We start from the raw sequence: 22569 nt of genomic DNA, 5'->3' as shown, positions 1-22569 counted from the left end.
CAATAAAAACTACTGAAATGTCTCCCAAATCCTTATCGTTAGTAAAATAAAACCTCTTGAATCAGTCCTGAGACCCCAGCAATAATCTTTTCAGTTCTCTGGCTTTTGTTGATCTCCATGTCCAGCCCAGGTATATTGCTTCAAAATGAGGTGTTTTAACATTTTCCTTCCAGGACAACCTTTGACCTTTATACGTAGAAGAACCTTGTACTTTCTAACAATTGTTCTGTAGCTTGTGAGCGTCATAGAGCAAAACATGTTACATGTGCATGTTCGATAGAGTCTCAGCTTTTCATAGATAGCTTTTAGTAGTTTGTAATTCAAACCATTCTGACTCTACAGATGTTTTTGTAAGAAAAAGACCCGGGCCTGGGCACCTTCGGAATCCATCTGTGTCTCACAAACACAGCTCTATCTCAGCCCCCGTTAATCACACAGACTAACTCTTGGTACCACTGGATGCGGAAGACCAAGACAAATCTGATGGTACAACCCATACGTCTATAGCTAAAACACACAATGTTTAAACGGGGGTAGACTTCAACAAAAATAACTGCCTTTGAAATATGGATGGCTGTCCACCAACATTAGGTCATATTTGACCTGTTGGCAACCAGCATCGTTGACCATATTTCTCATTTGAGGAACATAGCAATTCTCCATATTTAACATAATTTGATTGCAACAACTGTTGATGCTGAGAAACGCAACACAAACCGGTGGTGCAAATGCTCTTTTCAAGATGCTCTACCTTGATCACAACAACTTAAACAGCAAGACTATACTTTCAGGGATCATTTCTATAGTGCGTTACTTGAGAAATGTGTGTTTAAAGTGATAGATCTCGCTATCCATGAATACGATTCAAGATATTCCCATTCAGAGCATGAATCTGGTGGTTAGAAATGACTTTGCTCATTTTTCTTCCACCTTTGATGACTGTTCCTTGTTCTTCAATGAACGTGGATGAAGGGATTATGTTCTGAGTGGATGTTAACCATGTACAATAAAAACTACTGAAATGTCTCCCAAATCCTTATCGGTAGTAAAATAAAACCTCTTGAATCAGTCCTGAGACCCCAGCAATAATCTTTTCAGTTCTCTGGCTTTTGTTGATCTCCATGTCCAGCCCAGATATATTGCTTCAAAATGAGGTGTTTTAACATTTTCCTTTCAGGACAACCTTTGACCTTTATACGTAGAAGAACCTTTGTACTTTCAAACAACTTTTCTGTAGCTTGTGAGCGTCATAGAGCAAAACATGTTACATGTGCATGTTCGATAGAGTCTCAGCTTTTCATAGATAGCGTTTAGTAGTTTGTAATTCAAACCATTCTGACTCTACAGATGTTTTTGTAAAAAAAAGACCCGGGCCTGGGCACCTTCGGAATCCATCTGTGTCTCACAAACACAGCTCTATCTCAGCCCCCGTTAATCACACAGACTAACTCTTGGTACCACTGGATGCGGAAGACCAAGACAAATCTGATGGTACAACCCATACGTCTATAGCTAAAACACACAATGTTTAAACGGGGGTAGACTTCAACAAAAATAACTGCCTTTGAAATATGGATGGCTGTCCACCAACATTAGGTCATATTTGACCTGTTGGCAACCAGCATCGTTGACCATATTTCTCATTTGAGGAACATAGCAATTCTCCATATTTAACATAATTTGATTGCAACAACTGTTGATGCTGAGAAACGCAACACAAACCGGTGGTGCAAATGCTCTTTTCAAGATGCTCTACCTTGATCACAACAACTTAAACAGCAAGACTATACTTTCAGGGATCATTTCTATAGTGCGTTACTTGAGAAATGTGTGTTTAAAGTGGTAGATCTCGCTATCCATGATGACGATTCAAGATATTCCCATTCAGAGCATGAATCTGGTGGTTAGAAATGACTTTGCTCATTTTTCTTCCACCTTTGATGACTGTTCCTTGTTCTTCAATGAACGTGGATGAAGGGATTATGTTCTGAGTGGATGTTAACCATGTACAATAAAAACTACTGAAATGTCTCCCAAATCCTTATCGGTAGTAAAATAAAACCTCTTGAATCAGTCCTGAGACCCCAGCAATAATCTTTTCAGTTCTCTGGCTTTTGTTGATCTCCATGTCCAGCCCAGATATATTGCTTCAAAATGAGGTGTTTTAACATTTTCCTTTCAGGACAACCTTTGACCTTTATACGTAGAAGAACCTTTGTACTTTCAAACAACTTTTCTGTAGCTTGTGAGCGTCATAGAGCAAAACATGTTACATGTGCATGTTCGATAGAGTCTCAGCTTTTCATAGATAGCTTTTAGTAGTTTGTAATTCAAACCATTCTGACTCTACAGATGTTTTTGTAAAAAAAAGACCCGGGCCTGGGCACCTTCGGAATCCATCTGTGTCTCACAAACACAGCTCTATCTCAGCCCCCGTTAATCACACAGACTAACTCTTGGTACCACTGGATGCGGAAGACCAAGACAAATCTGATGGTACAACCCATACGTCTATAGCTAAAACACACAATGTTTAAACGGGGGTAGACTTCAACAAAAATAACTGCCTTTGAAATATGGATGGCTGTCCACCAACATTAGGTCATATTTGACCTGTTGGCAACCAGCATCGTTGACCATATTTCTCATTTGAGGAACATAGCAATTCTCCATATTTAACATCATTTGATTGCAACAACTGTTGATGCTGAGAAACGCAACACAAACCGGTGGTGCAAATGCTCTTTTCAAGATGCTCTACCTTGATCACAACAACTTAAACAGCAAGACTATACTTTCAGGGATCATTTCTATAGTGCGTTACTTGAGAAATGTGTGTTTAAAGTGGTAGATCTCGCTATCCATGATGACGATTCAAGATATTCCCATTCAGAGCATGAATCTTGTGGTTAGAAATGACTTTGCTCATTTTTCTTCCACCTTTGATGACTGTTCCTTGTTCTTCAATGAACGTGGATGAAGGGATTATGTTCTGAGTGGATGTTAACCATGTACAATAAAAACTACTGAAATGTCTCCCAAATCCTTATCGGTAGTAAAATAAAACCTCTTGAATCAGTCCTGAGACCCCAGCAATAATCTTTTCAGTTCTCTGGCTTTTGTTGATCTCCATGTCCAGCCCAGGTATATTGCTTCAAAATGAGGTGTTTTAACATTTTCCTTCCAGGACAACCTTTGACCTTTATACGTAGAAGAACCTTGTACTTTCTAACAATTTTTCTGTAGCTTGTGAGCGTCATAGAGCAAAACATGTTACATGTGCATGTTCAATAGAGTCTCAGCTTTTCATAGATAGCTTTTAGTAGTTTGTAATTCAAACCATTCTGACTCTACAGATGTTTTTGTAAAAAAAAGACCCGGGCCTGGGCACCTTCGGAATCCATCTGTGTCTCACAAACACAGCTCTATCTCAGCCCCCGTTAATCACACAGACTAACTCTTGGTACCACTGGATGCGGAAGACCAAGACAAATCTGATGGTACAACCCATACGTCTATAGCTAAAACACACAATGTTTAAACGGGGGTAGACTTCAACAAAAATAACTGCCTTTGAAATATGGATGGCTGTCCACCAACATTAGGTCATATTTGACCTGTTGGCAACCAGCATCGTTGACCATATTTCTCATTTGAGGAACATAGCAATTCTCCATATTTAACATAATTTGATTGCAACAACTGTTGATGCTGAGAAACGCAACACAAACCGGTGGTGCAAATGCTCTTTTCAAGATGCTCTACCTTGATCACAACAACTTAAACAGCAAGACTATACTTTCAGGGATCATTTCTATAGTGCGTTACTTGAGAAATGTGTGTTTAAAGTGGTAGATCTCGCTATCCATGAATACGATTCAAGATATTCCCATTCAGAGCATGAATCTGGTGGTTAGAAATGACTTTGCTAATTTTTCTTCCACCTTTGATGACTGTTCCTTGTTCTTCAATGAACGTGGATGAAGGGAATATGTTCTGAGTGGATGTTAACCATGTACAATAAAAACTACTGAAATGTCTCCCAAATCCTTATCGGTAGTAAAATAAAACCTCTTGAATCAGTCCTGAGACCCCAGCAATAATCTTTTCAGTTCTCTGGCTTTTGTTGATCTCCATGTCCAGCCCAGATATATTGCTTCAAAATGAGGTGTTTTAACATTTTCCTTTCAGGACAACCTTTGACCTTTATACGTAGAAGAACCTTTGTACTTTCAAACAACTTTTCTGTAGCTTGTGAGCGCCATAGAGCAAAACATGTTACATGTGAGAGAGAATAGAGTAGATGTCACGGGTCAAAATTTTGATTGATGACCCTATGTGAACCTATGTGAACTCTATGTGAACCCTATGTAGTGATGACGTGTGCATGTCTTCTGGTCAGGCAAGCCTGGTTAGGTGGGGGCTATGGGGTGAGTAAGGGTCCATTTGACAGGCCGTTAATGATTGATGACCCAAGCCTGATAGACAAGCCTGGTTAGGTGGGGGCTATGGGGTGAGTAAGGGTCCCTTTGACAGGCCGTTAATGATTGATGACCCAAGCCTGATTTATGACCCTATGTAATGATTTATGACCCTATGTCATGTAGAAGGGTGCATGCCCTGGGTTGAGTAAGTGACCATGTGTCAGGTCAACCTGTTACTGTTTCTCACGGTTTGGGTTGGTTAAGGCCCCTTATAAAGCCGCTGAACAATACCTGTTTAAGAGTGCACAAGATCTTAAGAATAACCATGGAATTTGGGATCGGTACCAAAGCAGTGATGACTGTAACAACTGAAACAGGCCTTCGGGTTGCCCATAGAGCAAGGGCAAAGTATCAACCAGCAATATATGATGCGCCAAAAAAACGTTTTTTAAATGTGTATAGAACCCAAATACCGCCAGCAAATGCTCTGACAGATCAAGTGTTGATGTCTAATGGCCAGCAGTGGGGGTATCGGTTTGATTACCTGGCCTGTAGAGTGACCCTCTATACGGTAGATGAAGGAGAAGAATATACAGACCAGACTGTAGGCTTGGAATATGGTGTTGAAGACTGGTCGGTTTTTCGCAAGGTTGTGTGTCCTGAACTGAGCCTTATCACCAAGGGGTATAGTGTGTTCACGGGCCACGAGACCCGTTGGGAAGGTACCCCGGACTCCTCAGGACAAATATTTCACAGGGTGAAAATACAAAGAAAGAATGGCCGACCGTGCGGCAGCGTGGAGTTCTATATCGGCACCGAGGCAATCCGAAACCACAAACTTAGGGGTGGTGGCCTGACTGGGGATACCCGACTGCGTCTGCTTATTCCTTTTAACAGTTGGGATGTACTGGAATTGAAAATGTTGCAACCGTTGGATGCTCTCTTTGTACAGAGCCAACAGCGTCAGAGCCTTGTTCATTTAAAGAAGTGCATAATATATACGAATCGTAAAGATTACGATGCAAAAGAGCCTCAAGAAGATACAGCGTCAGAAGAAAACTAAGTAAGCGGATGCTTTAACCCCGCCCCCCCAGATACCCAAGGGCCTTGTTCTACAATAAAAAGAAAAAAAGCAGACAGTTCTTCATTTCAGCATACACCATGGATCTCCAGACCATCTACGAGGAAGCCACTACGTCATGGGGGCCCGACACTAAAGACTCTATGCCACGAAGCCCTACACTCTACGCACCCCTGGCAAGACCCGTGACACCCCCGACATTTACCCAGCCTGAGGATGTGTTTGATGGGGTGGCCAGTACTGTTTTTGTGGATACAATCAAGGCCTCTGTAGCTACACTTTTAAACGTGGTGATTGGCGAATATATACGAGAAAAATGCATCGGCTGTGAGATCAATCATCCCAGCCAGCGTCGTCATCCTTGCCTCTACGACCCTCCTAGATACTACTTTTTCAATCATTTTGAGGAGCTGGTGAAAAGACTGTGGTCCTGCCGTTTTATACCAGCGCTGGTCATCGCCCTGGAGTCTATGGGTATTGCGCCGTCTATCCCTAGAGTTTACGGGGTAACCGAAGCCTTCCTACATGAACTGAAGGAGGCCCTCTTCATCCATGAGAAACTCAAAGAAATCCGACACACCCTGGTGGACGACAACAAATACAGGGAAGCTGTGATGGCTGATGTGATGCTTTTCTGGCTCAATAAATCCCAAGAGACCGAGTGACATTTTGTTTATTTAGAGCTATGGGTAACTATGTGTCTACGATGTTTGAGCGAATAAATACATTTTTTCTTTTGAGAGACCTTACAAATGTTATGCATCAGATTATTGAAAATAAAGTGAACAATGTAAAGTTCTACACAACCCACAATACAGGGGTTATTGTAGAGCGTGTGTTAAAAATGGAGCAAATCATGAAACATGTCCGACATACGGGCGAGAGTTTACAATGGTCACATATGGTATCAAGGCTTGTTGAGGATTCTGAAGAACTAGAAATAACTTTGGCTAAGATTTTACATTATTTGTTTGAACCACCCTTTAATGTGAATGTGTATCATATTTGTTGTTTATATACTTATATATCAGACGTGTGTGTTTTAAAAATTCAGCGAAACAAACCTGTAAATCTAAACAATATATACAGGGTGTTGCATGCTGTGATTGTTGAGAAAACGGGGACTTGTATCTTGCAACAAATCCTGAATTGTCTGTATACGTAATAATTGTTGCATTCTTAAAATAAAAATTCACAAACTGAAATGTTGTCGTTATATGAAAGTGGCTCATTACAGTTATTGTACCTCAGAGAGGCAAGAAGGATGGCTGAGCAGCTGTTGAAAAACATATATTATAATCCCTCTAACCCCGGGTCTTATGGGGGTAAAGAGCGTTTACAGAGAGCTATAGTCGAAGAAACAGGGAGTCTGTTAAGCGATGCTAAAGTGAATGAATGGTTATCAGAGCAAGATGCCTACACTCTACATAAACCTGTAAGAAAACATTTTCCAAGAAATAGAGTTTTTTCTACGCATCCATTATCCCAATTTCAGGCGGATCTATGTGACATGCAGTCCCTTGCCGATAAAAATGATGGAAATCGCTACATGCTAACGGTTATAGATATTTTCTCTAAATTAGCCTATGTAAGGGTGTTAAAAAATAAGAGCGGGGCAGAGGTGACCAGGGCCTTTGAATCGATCTTGAAGGCAGGAGGCGCCCCCAAGAAAGTGCAGACGGATGGCGGAAAAGAATTTTTTAATAAAACATTTCAGAAGCTAATGAATAAGTATAATATAGTACATTTTGCTACAGGCTCTGATTTGAAAGCTTCGGTTGTGGAACGCTTTAATAGGACTTTGAAAGAGCGGATGTGGCGCTATTTTACAGCTCACAACACCAACCGATATACAGACATAGTTCAGGATTTAGTAAACGGTTACAACCACAGCTACCATAAGACTATACGTATGAAGCCCTCGGAGGTCTCTTCGGAAAACTCTTTTCAAGTCTTTAAAAATATGTATGGTTTGTTCCCACTTCGCCGTAAGAAAAAAATGACTTTTAAATTCCTAGTGGGTGACTTGGTGCGTATATCAAAGTTGAGGGGTGTTTTCGACAAAAAATACGAACAAGGCTTTAGCTCGGAGTTGTTTACCGTTACCGAATGTCTGCCACGCATTCCGCCGGTCTACAAATTAAAAGATTATGACGGGGATCTTATAGAGGGATCTTTTTATGAGAAGGAATTACAGAAGGTCCAGTTGGGTAAAGACAAAGTCTTTCACGTGGAGGAGATTCTAGATCAGAAGAGAGAAAAGGGTAAAAAATGGTTGCTGGTCCGCTGGAAAAACTGGCCTCAAAAGTTCAACAGTTGGGTATTGGAGCAGGATGTGGTGGAGGCAACGGGGGTTAATTTAAACCCCTAGTCATGATAACTAGCGCATCATTCGCGTGTACACAGTTGGGCATCATGGAACACAGCGGCTTCTACCTGACTCTCCCCAGTAATGCGTCGGCACAGATATATCGTAATAATCAGAGTTCGAAGTATACAACCAATTTTCCAAAGCCTATAGAGTTATCAGAGGCTTGGGAAGTAGGTCTCAGCGAGATTACATACCCCCATAGTTGGTATAATATCAAAGCTAAGGACCGTGATTTTTATTGCAAAAGGTTCTCGGAACCTGCGAAACTTATTAAGCTTAAAAAAGGTTTCTATAGAACCGTCGACAGGATCGTCTCAGAGTTGAATGAACACCTAACCCTGAACAAGATGGAAATATTCCTATTCTACAATCCAATCCATAAAAGGATACAAATCTCAGGGCCTGCTAACGGAGGTATAAAGACCAGCGGTAATTTATCCTACATGTTGGGGATGGGTCCCAATAAATGGACGTATGTGAACGATAAATTATTCCCATTCCCTGCGGATATACATGCAGGCTTTTACAACATATTTGTCTATACCGACATCATAACCTATCAAAGGGTCGGAGACAGCTGTGTGCCCCTCCTGCGAACAGTTCATATAGACGGCAAGGATGGGGACATCGTCACTGTCAATTATGACAAGCCGCACTACGTACATGTCAGCAAGAACTATATTGAAAACATTCTGGTTGAGCTTAAAACGGATCAGAACGAAAACATTGAATTTACTTATGGTAAAACGATTGTAAAACTCCACTTTAGACCCACCAAAACCTCTCTACATATATAATAGCTGTATTATATTTATAAACATAATACAAATAAAAGGGTTATGGAGCACCATCAGCTCGACCCTAACCGTTATGTTTCATACTATGTGGATCAAGTGGGTAATGGACTACCAGGATATCATGGAGCGCCGACAATGTATGGTTCGGGGATAGGAGGTATATTCCGTAACCTCTTCAGGATGGTTTTACCGTTTATGAAGAGAGGCTTCAGCATAGCCAAACCACATTTAAAATCAGCGGCTAAAAATATAGTAAGTGAGGTTGTAGCCAATGCTATGACCCGAAGGGCGTCACCAGAGGTGGAGCATCAAGAAGGCTCGGGGCTTATGATATTGTCTCGAAGGCCAAAAAAAGAGACCCCCTGGTTTAAGGCGTAGACCTGCACCTAAAAAGCGGCGGTTAACTGTTAAAAGAACCTCAGTAAGTCAAAGACGGGGTAAAGTGAGGAGGTCTGTACCAAAACAGGCTAAAAGAATACTAGGAAGTATTTTCTAAAAGAATAAGTGACATGGCTCTTTTACATCGAATGTCCTCTGAAGCTATAAAGACAGAACTTGATCTTTTCACGGCACCGTTAACGCAGCATTCAATAGATAGATCCAGTTATGTGGAGATAGCCCCTCTCTCTGCTATTACCGATAACGGGCCTATCGAATTTTTCATACCAGGCCATGGTGACAACTATCTGGACCTCAACAACACCTTGGTGCATTTACGTCTAAAAGTGACCAAAAGAGATGGGTCTAATATTGCAGACGATGCCAAAGTGAGTCTCATTAATTACCCCTTGGCCACCATTTTCTCCCAAGTTGATGTGACTTTGGGTGAACGCCTAATCAGTCAAAGCAGCGCTACATACCCTTATAGAGCCATCATGGAGTGTTTACTAAACTACTCCGAAGACACTCTCAAAACCCAATTTAGCGCCGGGCTGTTTAGCAAGGATACTGCAGGAGCCTCTATGGAATCGACAGACCCTTCCACCGGTGCAAACAAAGGACTAGCGGCACGAGCTCGCTACTGCGCCGAATCTCGAGAGTTTCATTTGCTAGGCCCTATACACTCTGACATTTTCTTTCAAGAACGGTTACTCTTAAATTCGGTTGATTTAAGATTAAAATTAACCAGGGCCAAGGATGATTTTTGCCTGATGTCTCCCCAAGACGGGGATTTTAGTTTGAAAGTGTTGGGGGCAACCCTTTTTATTAAAAAAGTATCTGTATCTCCGGCCGTGCGCCTGGGTCACTCACATGCTTTGATGAAAGGAAATGCCCTTTACCCTCTCCAAAGAATTACCATGAAAACCTTTAGCATACCTGTGGGCAGTAGAATCTGCAGTCAAGAAAACCTATTTCTAGGCCCTTTACCTAGATATGTGGTTATAGGTCTGGTTGATCACGCCTCTAATACGGGCAGTTTAGATAAAAACCCCTTTAATTTTCAGCACTTCAATGCAGAGTATGTAGCGCTCTGTCAGGACGGACGTCAGGTTCCGGCGAAGGCTTTCCAACCACAATTTAATAACAACATATCTGTGCGAGAATTTTACAATCTATTCCTGGCTACAGGGCGACATCTAAAAGATCTCTCTTTACCTATTGACAGAAATGATTTTGCAGAGGGTTACACATTGTATGCTTTCAATTTATCACCTGATGATGACACCTCAGGAAATCTGTCTGTGGTGTCCCAAGGTAACCTCAGGCTGGAAATGCGTTTCCGTACACCTTTAGCCTGTACAGTTAGCATGATTGTTTACGCATGCTCTGATTCAATCTTGGAAGTGAATGCCCGAAGACAGGTCTTAGTGGATTATTATTAAGGACCTTTGAACAAAGACATGAATACCCAAGAGTTGGACGGGCTCATGAGCCGCTTGATTGGAAAACAATTTTGTGGAGTGTTGGCTTGTGATGAATTACCTATGGAGATATGGTCTGAGAGGCCTGCAATGTTTATTGTCAATACCCATCCTAAACACATGCCTGGTGAACATTGGCTAGCTATGACATTAGAACAGGAAGGTGGACGAAAAATCTCAACTTTTTTTGATTCCTATGGCTTTCCCCCCGGTTTTTCACATTTCCCTAAATCTATTAAAGATTTTTTGACCCTAAACGGTACAAAGATCTACTACAACATCAAACAAGTGCAAGATAACCTTTCCACTACATGCGGTCACCACTGTGTATTTTACCTGTGCCAAAGAGCCCGGGGAGTTTCTTTTGAAGATGTTATGTCTCTTTATAAGGATGATTTAAGAAGTAATGATAACCTTGTATCTTGTTTTGTTAGAAAATATCAAAAGTGTTCAAATGTGTGTCCTTTAAGAACGCGTAATCAAGGCGTATGCTCACGTCATATGTTTCAAGAATGCCACAAATGTTAACTTGCTTATTTTTCAAATAAAAAATTTATTGAATTTAATCATAGTCATTCAAAAGTCATTTTCAAAAGTCTAACCACGCCGAGAGATCGGGTTTAGGAAAAGGTCCTGAGACGTTCATGGGAGTAAATGAGTTAGCATCATCGCTTTCATATGGGGCCGGTGTCGTTGGGGCATCTTTAGGGGTGCTGTATCTCGTTGAAGGCTTTTGTTTTAAAGCTTGAATCTGTTGACGAAGCTTATGGTTGGGTACACCGGAGAGGGGGATGTTGAGGATTGCCAGGGCCTTAAGAAACTGACGCCAGCCGGGAGGCCTTCGGTCATCAGCAACCTTGTGGGCAGCCGTGGTACTTTTAAGCAAGTCCTGCATATGGGACCCCCTAACCACAGAGCCCTGAAGGATAAACTCTCCAGAGTCGTTCCAAGCAGCTATCCCCTTTGAGTCTTTTATCTTGTTCATAATGTATTTAACATTCTTCCTGTTACGTAAAGGCACATGTGTCAGTAGGTCATGCATAACTTTATCTTCAAATGGCATTTGAGCTTCACCCGACATATTATCTCCACTAGGTAAGATCGACGGTACAGGCCTTACAGGGGCATGGCTATCGTTAGGTTCGACATCTGTTAAAGGGTCCGGTAGGGAAAGGGTTAAATGGTTAGTCTCTCTCTCCCCTTGCTTTACCCGAGTCAAATACCTTTGCATTAGGTTTGTGTATTTTTGAATCTTATCATAGGGGTTCAATCCTTTTCGGTTCAAAACATCCTTCATGGCCGTATCCAAATCATTTTCCGCTGTTTGTCTGATATCTTCAGGACCCTGCATTTGTTTTTTAAGTCTATCCAACTCTTGTTGAGGCACCAAGTACATTTTAGTGGCCATCACACCCACGTGTTCAACCACCACGTCTGGCCGCAATAAGGCTGGTGATGAAGGGCACGGCTATACTGAGTAAAGGTAGAAGAAAACCCCCAGACTGTTGTATACTATGTCTTTTCTTTTGAAGACTGGCCCTTTTATTGGCAAAGAGTTTGATCGCTGTCTTTTGTCTCCTTAATTTTTTCAATTGGTTCAGGGTGAGTGGAATGCGTCCTTTGAGAAGATTCAAAGCAATCTCACATAGGGCTAATATGAGATCTGAAGAACAGCGACCCAAGATGGCCTTCCGTTCTTTAGCTGTAGAACCTACTAGCCTTCTCAAGAGGGGGAGGTTTCTTTTTAAACGCCGAGACATAGCGTTTACTTTTTAGGAAGGTATGCAGCAGGCCTCTCCCCCGGAAACAGCCCTGTACGTAGCCTAAGGTGTTCTGGAGTATTTGCTTTTAAATCCACGATTAAATAAGAAAATGGCTCTTTGGTAGCGTCCTCATAGCTCTCCATAAAGTATGATTTCCGTCCAGGGTACATCTGCTGAGCTAGAGTGCTAATTTGCAGTTTGTCTCTAGGATTTTTAAACAATACCATGTAGTTGGCATTCAAGCTAATGGTCCGACTATTTTTACCTTGGTGAAACACATTCTGGACCAAGTAAAGCACGGACAGGTTTCTATGATGAGTATATTGGGTAAAAGCTCGTGCAATTTCAGGGTGTTCGCTACCAGCAAATAGCATATCGTCCAAAACCAGCAGATTATTTACATGTGGGGGGAGAAGTTCATCATCAGACAGAGAATCGGGTATTCCTTCAACAAACTTGATTTTTATTGTCTTCAATAATTCATCATACAGAGGTTGGTAACATGAATAACACCATACAATATTGTCAGGCTTTTGAGATAACACATGTTCAGAATTCTCTAAAATACTTTTTACAAAAAAAGTTTTGCCACTGTTTGAAGGTCCTGCAATTAATGCTGAAAAAGGCAATTGTAGCCGGGGGTCAAAACCCTCGACAGCAGTCATAATATCTTAAGCTTTAAGACACACTGGGGCTTGTAGCATAAGTCAGTAGCCAAAGGGCAATGTGGTACCGTCAGGCAATAGCTGTCTCTTGTCATAGACTACCCTGAATCTTTTAGTGAGTGGTGCGTTTCTTAGATGGAACCCCTTTTTATCCCTCACTATTTTGTTGTAGGAGCTCAAAATCTCCAAGTCACTATTCTTGTCCTTTACGAACCCCTCGACCAAGCGCGTGATTGATTCCAAGTTTACACGCGGTGCATTTTCATAGTTTTGAGTCACGCCTTTGGCTTTCAACACCACGTGATTGGCTTTAGTCCTAAAAGCATAGCTTTTTGGACCACATGAGGACCATTCTGTAATATGGTCACCCTCTTCGAGTTCACTCGTTAAACCCCCAAGATAGTTGCTAAGTGGGGGGGTCCAATCCCCCGGTTTGCTTACATAGACCACAGAGTCTGTGTCGTGGTAAAGAACCCGCCTCTGAAGCTGTTCCATGAGGGTGTACAGTTCAAGGCGGCCATAGGCTGTGGTAAATGCTGCAAGAAACACATTTACATTACCCGGGGGTAGAACCCACTTTTGGTGGCGCCTCCATTGCACCAAGGCAATGTCTTGACTCAAGAAGGAAAAATGTGAAATTTCGTATTGGTCCGAAAAAACAAATTCCAAAAATTCTTCGGGGTCTTTAATGATCGAAGTTGTTAGCATATTGCATCTCTGCGCTAATTTCCCCCAAAGGGAGTTCAAGTACAATTTCGACACATTTCTTTTGGTTTTGTTGACCTCTATTCTGTCAGGGTCAAGAAGTATGCCTTCTCTGTCATGGTAGTCTTGAATGTACTGGTCTTTACTTTCTTGATCTGTGACCGATGCAGGATAGCCTGAAGCCATCTGCTTGCATCTCAAGAAGGTTTTGATGTACTCTTTAAAAAGTGTGTCTGATTTCCTGGAAAAGTTCCACACTTCAAAGATTTTGGCCACACGATACCCCTTCTCTAAAGCCTTAGAGAATTCTACAGTGACCCATACACCGGTCAGGGCTCTTTCTTGATCTGTGTGATCACAGGGGTTTTCCTGGTTGTGGTTTTCACAGCATGTGCGACAAAGGGGAAAGAAAAGTTTTCCTTTAGGACCCTTGTAAGGCAACACAGGTATAAACAGCCCCCTAGGAGGGTAGACAGTCGCTTTGATTAAACCAAAATAATTTTGGGGTTCGTCAAAGTCGCTGTGAATAATTTCAGGATGCCCTATAGGATAGAATGAGGAACTCATTACATGAGGATATAGGGATGTAAAATCTACATAGCCTATTGTCTCGTCGGGTTGAGCTACATAACGCAATGTCAAAGCATTGGTCCGGCCTCCAAACAAGGCCTGTCGCGGTTCCAGGGGCTCTGGAGGGTCATAATGGGTAAGGAAGGCCTTAACACTAGGATCTGCCTTTTTGAGGGCTGTCCATTCGTGCTCCCACAAAACCACAACTTTTAACCCGTAAGTAGCCTTTAAAGAATTCAGTTTGTCTTGAAACTCTTGGTACATTTCCCCAAAAGTCTTTTGGGTTAGGACACACAAGGTGTGGGGGACAAAGCATAATTTACAACCGTGGAAGAAACAACCGTTGTACTCATACACTGTCTCAACCCCGTCAATCTGTGTGTATCCATCTACATGGTAAGGCCCAAAAGCCTTCTCCCCCCGATTCAAAGCATGTTGGATAAAAATATCTTTATCCTGGGCCAAGTACTCCAACCATTGAATGGAACCACTAGAGTAGGCCTTGAATTGGCGTCGGTAGTTGTCTGGCGATGGGATAGCTATAGATTCAGGAGTTAGATAGTGTGTACGATAGGTTTTCATGCACGCTGATGCAATAGTTGTACAGCTCCAGGGGTCAATGCCCGCATCTTTGATTACCTCTTCTCTGAATCTGAGGCATCCTTCACGAAGTATAACAACGTCATTGTCACAGTATGATTCCATCTCTTTATGGAAATCAAAAGTGCCATGTCTTACGGTCTCGTACCATGTCATGAATCTCTCACGCTCTTTGGGAGACATTTGATCACACCCGTACATTTCGGGGGCTGGATAAGATCCTATATAATGTAGATTCTCCTCAGATGTGAAGAAATGAGGGAAATAGCCTTTGACAGAGTTTTCAAAACCCAAGGCCTCTGGCATTTGAGCCAATCTCATGGGTAAGAAGCTTAAGCTGTCAATGTATCTCTGTTTGAAGGCGGGGTCAACAAAGCATAATATTTTACTCCCTTGAGCTATGACACTGGGTGCCACGCCTTGCTGTATCAAAGGGTTCAGAAGCAGATAGGAGTCATAGGCCCTAGCATTGTGAGCTATAAACGTGAAGTTTCTGTACTGGGCTTTTCTAAAATGTTTTAGAAAGAGTCGGGCACAATCGGGTCCCTCGGCCGACCATTTTTCACCCTTGAAAGTCATGGTTGACACAAAAATAGGCAAATGAACCCCTGATTGCTGAGTTGTCTCAAAATCATAAAACACATATTTCTCTGTATGTTCATCTTCAGCCAAGGGCTGAATGTAACACTCATGTGTTACTTCTTGAACCGCTTCCGCGTCTCTGCTTTTCAAAGGACCTTTACAGATTGGGCAGTGTATAATTCCACAAACATGAGGTTTAGGGCTATCTATTTTAAGGTTGTAATTGCAATGACATTTTGGACATTTCTTGTTAATGTCACAACTGCTTACAGATTTACATGCCTTGGGATGCCATGTTTCAGTTTTGTGTTTTTCGTAACAGTAGGCCGAACGACATGTGCGGTGACAATCCGCACAGGGGGTCAAGTTTAGCGGCTGCATAGGGCAATGTTTATCCAGACATACTGAACAGTTGTAACGGCACGAGTGCCCCCCCATGCGTGTGTAGCCGGTATGACAGGCTGGACAGACATATGGCGCGCCTAAAAAGGCTGTGATGTTAGTTACGGCATAGTAATGCTCATTTTGCACATAAAAGTACATAGTCTTAGGATGTGGTTCGGGTATATTTTGGAACTTGAGGAGAGCGTCATTAGCCCTACTGTGGTACAAAACCACAATCTTGATGTTCAGAAAGTTTTCAAATTTGACTATGTCTGAGAAAGCCACAGCATCCTGTATACCGAGACCCACCGCAGTTTGTAGCTCTCGAGCTTTATGTAACGCGGCTTGATCAGTACATCCGGGGCTGAGTAAGTGGGCCAAACCTATGGCAAAACATAGCTTATTACCTGGATTGTGAACGTTTATGAGATAGGCCCTTTTATTGCTTATGATTTCGGACTGCATTAAACTCTCGAGCTTTCGTCTCTGACCCCCGCCCCCTTGTGGTTGGCGTACTAATTGTACTACAAGTTCGAGGGTCCTATCTGCTAGCACGTTTAAATTTGACTGAACAAGGCGTTCTAGCAGTTTAACAAATTGTTCAAGCTCTGCTTCACCATTCTGTAAAATAAGCGATACCTTGCTCTGTAGACTGTCTCCACAAATTTCCAACTGTAAGAGATCCCTAGGTTCGCTATAATCTCTAATCCTCGCTAACAGTTCATTCAAAGTGTCCATAAGCATTACGTAAAACACAGCATATTCCCGAATCTGACCCCCCCATGCGAAATTGAAAAACTGGCGAACCTCAATATTGTTGAATTTATTTCGACGCAAAACATGTACACTTCGATCAAGACCTCCCCCCTCCAGATTTGCTAGGCAATTGTCCAACTGTTCAAAAACATCGTATTGGGTTTCAGACTCTTCGGACATTGGTGTTAAAGGCTGATTTATAGGTGTCTGGGGTGCCGAATTAAACCTAGCGCTCTCGTTCTGTACACTGATCTCAAGACCGCCCCCCTCCAGATTTGCTAGACATTTGTCCAACTGTTCAAAAACATCATATTGCCTTTCAGACTCTTCGGACAATGTTGTTAAAGGCTGTCTTAGAGGTGTCTGTGGGGCCGAATTAAACCTAGGGCTCGCGTTAAGCTGGGTAATTAGAGATATGATGGTTTCGGGAATCTGTGTTAACATGTTTTCCTCGGAAGGCCCTGACTCATTCATACGTGTAATAATGTCTATGAGTTCGGAGGGAATCTGGGATAATAGATTTTCATCTATTGTCATTATGTCAATTACCCCCGAATCATTCATATGGTTAACTATATCTTGGAGCTCTGTAGGGATCCTGGCTAAGAGTGTTTCAATTGTCTCACTTTGGTCTATAGGGGGCGCCATCTGTCTAATTAAGGATGTGTGTGTGTGTGTGTGTGTGTTTACATGTGTGTTTTTTAACGGCGGTATTTGCTTGTTTTAGCCCTAATGTTTTTTAACATACGGGGTAGCTCGCTACGCCAGAATGACACATCCTGATTGTATTGATGCTCGAGTAGAATACACATGCGCCTCTGGAGTAGAGCCTTTCGTGATTTTAAACCCAGGGTAAACGCTTTGAAAAAACGTTCTTGGTCTATTTCAGAATCTGCTGTTTCCCCCACAGAATTGGCCGATTCAAGAAGGTTGGCAGCTTCACAGAACATCAAATCGTCTACCTCAGAAATGTCATTTAAATCTTTGACATCATCAGGTTTCGCTGGTGTCTTTGGAGCCTCCTCGGGGATGCTTGTCTGGGCATCCTCCGATGTTTGTGCGTTGTGTTCATAAGCCGGTGAGGAGTCTGAAATAAAAATAATACATACACAAATAGGTTATTAACCCTAAAATATGTTAAAAATGCCAAATACATTTCAGATATAAGCCTATATATTAACAATACATTAATTAAATACCTCGGCTTTTTTGACGAGGGCTGTTCTGAAGAAGCTCTGAAACCAGGGGCTGTTGTCTTTGTTCAACCTGTATTACAACATCTGCAGGTCCGGTAGATGGGGAGCCTGAAAAAACAAACAAACAAACAAAAAAACAGCATTAGGCCTTGTTTTAACATATTCCGGCATAAAAAAAATATATAAATATTAAAATAATAATATATATAAATAATAATATATAATTGATTCATACCTAGTCCTTGGAACGACGTCTCGTGAATATCGGCCAAGTAGAATTGTTCGGGTGAAGCGGAACTGTGGATCTGAGCACTAATTATCCTTTGGTGTTTAGAAATATGGGGGACAACGTTGTCCTGGCCAAGGGGAGTTGACCTGCCGTTTAAAGTCTCTGTTCGCTGCTTTTGTGTAAATACATCCTGGGAGTAGGGCAGAATTGTCTCGTAGTCATATGCTTCGCAGAAACCGTTCAGGCTCCATAGGGCATCGTTTAACCTTCTAGGCTTTAGGTCCTCTGTAAACATATAAAATAACTTTTAATATAAGATGCCCACACTTTTTGTTTTTAAGGTATAAATATTTTTATGTATGGAATTCTTGGAGCTTACTTACGTTGACAATTCAGGGCAGGCGTTTGTTTGTAGGCACTTTGTTTCGGAGCCCCATTGGATGATTCGAGCTCAGTTATACCTCGGAGTATCTGCGTGAATGCTTCAGAATCTATAAAACATTCGACAATATTAAAGCTATAATCACTTTAGCTAATATTGCCTTGTTATACGGTAAGCATACTGATCCTAATGATTGTTTAATATTTCTATAACATCCCACGCTTTTCAAACAATTCCCCACAACAATCAAATCTAATAAAGATTTATTTCAAGAACTCACCTTGCGATAGATCCATTAGACTGTTTTCCCCGATTATCTTTTTTAACGCTTCAGTCCGATAACGATTCTTGGAGTTTCTGGAGGTGCTGTTTGCATCGGAACTAAAACGCTGCTAACATTGCCCATGGTTTCTAGCGCTTTTGTACCCTACGACCTAGAGAAAAACCCCTGAATGATTTTTTTACATAGCATTTGGGGTTTGTCGTTTTTTTCGGGCTATACCCCCGCCCATGGTATATTTGACACATTTCAAACACATGGTATTGGGTGTGTCTAAACATTAGGATCCTTTTGGAGCTTCTAAAATCTCCGGGGTGCTAGCACCTAGATGCATGGGGGTGTGTTGTTCTCGACATCGCTGGGATGAATGACTTTTTAGCCCACCTAAAAAAAATAGTTTTATGAAAGGCCTTTAAGATTAGGAGTCGTAAGACACAATATTATTGTTGGGGGGTAGGCATCTGTTTTGCAGGCTAGTGTAAACCTTGGTTTCAAACGACCCACCAGGCATGCATGGGTATTTTTTTAACAAACAACCCGCCCCCCTTTTTCTGTTTTTGAAACACACACACACACACACACACACACACACACACAGCCACTACAGAAAACTCCCTCACGCACATGCGCGCGCACATGGCTTTTTCCGCAAGATTTTTCTCAGGGACAGACTGCGCTAAGAGTGAACAAACGCGAGAGTTCATAACGTGGTGAGATTCTGATTTTAAAACCATTTATTTCATTCAAAATATTTAGTACATACATTTTATATCGTTACATTCTTAAGGTATTTTACGATGCCTTTCTTACAGATCCTGGGAGCTTATGCAACCAACCGCCATTGTCCGTGTCGAGTTCACCCTCAAAAGGCAAGGCTCTCTTGCTATGTCCATCAACACATGGTAAGTTTTCACTCCAGGGGTAGATCCGCCGTCGGGCCTTTTGGTCTTGACTCTGTCTCAAGGAAAGCCTCGCCCAGCGCTTTAACTGTTCCCCATTTTGGAAGAGAATGTCCAGCTTATTCATAAGTGTTATGAAAATTGGATAATCCACCCATTTAAAACTAAACACAGGAATAAAAAAGTTTACATGTTTGCGGGCTCTGGAAGCTACCGGAGAATAGACTTTGTAGCATTAGCCTTATCATAAAGGTCACAGGCTAAAATTGTCACTTTGTTGTCAGGGCTATAGTCCATTGAAGCAATTCTTAGAGCCTTGAGATCACTGCGGCCGCAGACCTGTTCTTCCAACGCATATCCTGGCACATTTGTAACACTTAGGACCTGTTCAATTTTACAAAGAGCCAGCCTGATGTTTAGCCATTCTCTCATCCCCAGAGCCGGGGGAAAACTCCCAGGTTTTGCAGGATAAAGGGGTTTGGGTCCACGGTCTGTGAATATCTTTACCGTAGAATCCTCCGGGTGGAATATGTAAGACATGTGGCCCTCACTCGTACCCAAAAATCCTTTAAAACATTCTGGAGCTTCACACAGAACTTCTTCAAGGCTTTGGTCACTGGGTTCATGACAAGCCGAGCATAACATCCCTAAAATTGGCATAGGTGTCATTTTTGTTTAATATTCAGGGGGGTTATCATGTACAGTCTTAAACAGGTATTGTTCAGCGGCTTTATAAGGGGCCTTAACCAACCCAAACCGTGAGAAACAGTAACAGGTTGACCTGACACATGGTCACTTACTCAACCCAGGGCATGCACCCTTCTACATGACATAGGGTCATAAATCATTACATAGGGTCATAAATCAGGCTTGGGTCATCAATCATTAACGGCCTGTCAAAGGGACCCTTACTCACCCCATAGCCCCCACCTAACCAGGCTTGTCTATCAGGCTTGGGTCATCAATCATTAACGGCCTGTCAAATGGACCCTTACTCACCCCATAGCCCCCACCTAACCAGGCTTGCCTGACCAGAAGACATGCACACGTCATCACTACATAGGGTTCACATAGAGTTCACATAGGTTCACATAGGGTCATCAATCAAAATTTTGACCCGTGACATCTACTCTATTCTCTCTCATGTGCATGTTCGATAGAGTCTCAGCTTTTCATAGATAGCGTTTAGTAGTTTGTAATTCAAACCATTCTGACTCTACAGATGTTTTTGTAAAAAAAAGACCCGGGCCTGGGCACCTTCGGAATCCATCTGTGTCTCACAAACACAGCTCTATCTCAGCCCCCGTTAATCACACAGACTAACTCTTGGTACCACTGGATGCGGAAGACCAAGACAAATCTGATGGTACAACCCATACGTCTATAGCTAAAACACACAATGTTTAAACGGGGGTAGACTTCAACAAAAATAACTGCCTTTGAAATATGGATGGCTGTCCACCAACATTAGGTCATATTTGACCTGTTGGCAACCAGCATCGTTGACCATATTTCTCATTTGAGGAACATAGCAATTCTCCATATTTAACATAATTTGATTGCAACAACTGTTGATGCTGAGAAACGCAACACAAACCGGTGGTGCAAATGCTCTTTTCAAGATGCTCTACCTTGATCACAACAACTTAAACAGCAAGACTATACTTTCAGGGATCATTTCTATAGTGCGTTACTTGAGAAATGTGTGTTTAAAGTGGTAGATCTCGCTATCCATGAATACGATTCAAGATATTCCCATTCAGAGCATGAATCTGGTGGTTAGAAATGACTTTGCTAATTTTTCTTCCACCTTTGATGACTGTTCCTTGTTCTTCAATGAACGTGGATGAAGGGAATATGTTCTGAGTGGATGTTAACCATGTACAATAAAAACTACTGAAATGTCTCCCAAATCCTTATCGTTAGTAAAATAAAACCTCTTGAATCAGTCCTGAGACCCCAGCAATAATCTTTTCAGTTCTCTGGCTTTTGTTGATCTCCATGTCCAGCCCAGGTATATTGCTTCAAAATGAGGTGTTTTAACATTTTCCTTCCAGGACAACCTTTGACCTTTATACGTAGAAGAACCTTGTACTTTCTAACAATTTTTCTGTAGCTTGTGAGCGTCATAGAGCAAAACATGTTACATGTGCATGTTCAATAGAGTCTCAGCTTTTCATAGATAGCTTTTAGTAGTTTGTAATTCAAACCATTCTGACTCTACAGATGTTTTTGTAAAAAAAAGACCCGGGCCTGGGCACCTTCGGAATCCATCTGTGTCTCACAAACACAGCTCTATCTCAGCCCCCGTTAATCACACAGACTAACTCTTGGTACCACTGGATGCGGAAGACCAAGACAAATCTGATGGTACAACCCATACGTCTATAGCTAAAACACACAATGTTTAAACGGGGGTAGACTTCAACAAAAATAACTGCCTTTGAAATATGGATGGCTGTCCACCAACATTAGGTCATATTTGACCTGTTGGCAACCAGCATCGTTGACCATATTTCTCATTTGAGGAACATAGCAATTCTCCATATTTAACATCATTTGATTGCAACAACTGTTGATGCTGAGAAACGCAACACAAACCGGTGGTGCAAATGCTCTTTTCAAGATGCTCTACCTTGATCACAACAACTTAAACAGCAAGACTATACTTTCAGGGATCATTTCTATAGTGCGTTACTTGAGAAATGTGTGTTTAAAGTGGTAGATCTCGCTATCCATGATGACGATTCAAGATATTCCCATTCAGAGCATGAATCTGGTGGTTAGAAATGACTTTGCTCATTTTTCTTCCACCTTTGATGACTGTTCCTTGTTCTTCAATGAACGTGGATGAAGGGAATATGTTCTGAGTGGATGTTGACCATGTACAATAAAAACTACTGAAATGTCTCCCAAATCCTTATCGGTAGTAAAATAAAACCTCTTGAATCAGTCCTGAGACCCCAGCAATAATCTTTTCAGTTCTCTGGCTTTTGTTGATCTCCATGTCCAGCCCAGATATA

At 41.8% G+C, this 22569-nt stretch overlaps 6 non-coding genes across 6 annotated transcripts; all 6 read left to right on the top strand.

Annotated features, from left to right (window-relative positions):
• Positions 1-775: 775 nt before the first annotated feature.
• Positions 776-991, top strand: LOC116375987 (small nucleolar RNA U3). The gene has a single exon (XR_004211390.1). It is a non-coding gene; the product is annotated as a small nucleolar RNA U3 (small nucleolar RNA).
• Positions 992-1780: 789 nt separating this feature from the next.
• Positions 1781-1996, top strand: LOC116375981 (small nucleolar RNA U3). The gene has a single exon (XR_004211384.1). It is a non-coding gene; the product is annotated as a small nucleolar RNA U3 (small nucleolar RNA).
• A 789-nt stretch (positions 1997-2785) lies between these two features.
• Positions 2786-3001, top strand: LOC116375988 (small nucleolar RNA U3). Its single transcript, XR_004211391.1, has one exon. It is a non-coding gene; the product is annotated as a small nucleolar RNA U3 (small nucleolar RNA).
• Positions 3002-3789: 788 nt separating this feature from the next.
• On the top strand, positions 3790-4005 carry LOC116375994 (small nucleolar RNA U3). The gene has a single exon (XR_004211396.1). It is a non-coding gene; the product is annotated as a small nucleolar RNA U3 (small nucleolar RNA).
• A 17196-nt stretch (positions 4006-21201) lies between these two features.
• LOC116375993 (small nucleolar RNA U3) lies at positions 21202-21417 on the top strand. Its single transcript, XR_004211394.1, has one exon. It is a non-coding gene; the product is annotated as a small nucleolar RNA U3 (small nucleolar RNA).
• A 788-nt stretch (positions 21418-22205) lies between these two features.
• Positions 22206-22421, top strand: LOC116375969 (small nucleolar RNA U3). Its single transcript, XR_004211372.1, has one exon. It is a non-coding gene; the product is annotated as a small nucleolar RNA U3 (small nucleolar RNA).
• Positions 22422-22569: the final 148 nt, after the last annotated feature.

The sequence above is a fragment of the Oncorhynchus kisutch genome, linkage group LG10, assembly GCF_002021735.2.
Source record: "Oncorhynchus kisutch isolate 150728-3 linkage group LG10, Okis_V2, whole genome shotgun sequence".
Classification (NCBI taxonomy): Eukaryota; Metazoa; Chordata; class Actinopteri; order Salmoniformes; family Salmonidae; genus Oncorhynchus; species Oncorhynchus kisutch.
The sequence above is the reverse complement of the archived record's forward strand: the minus strand, read 5'-3'. Positions and strand labels throughout refer to the sequence as shown.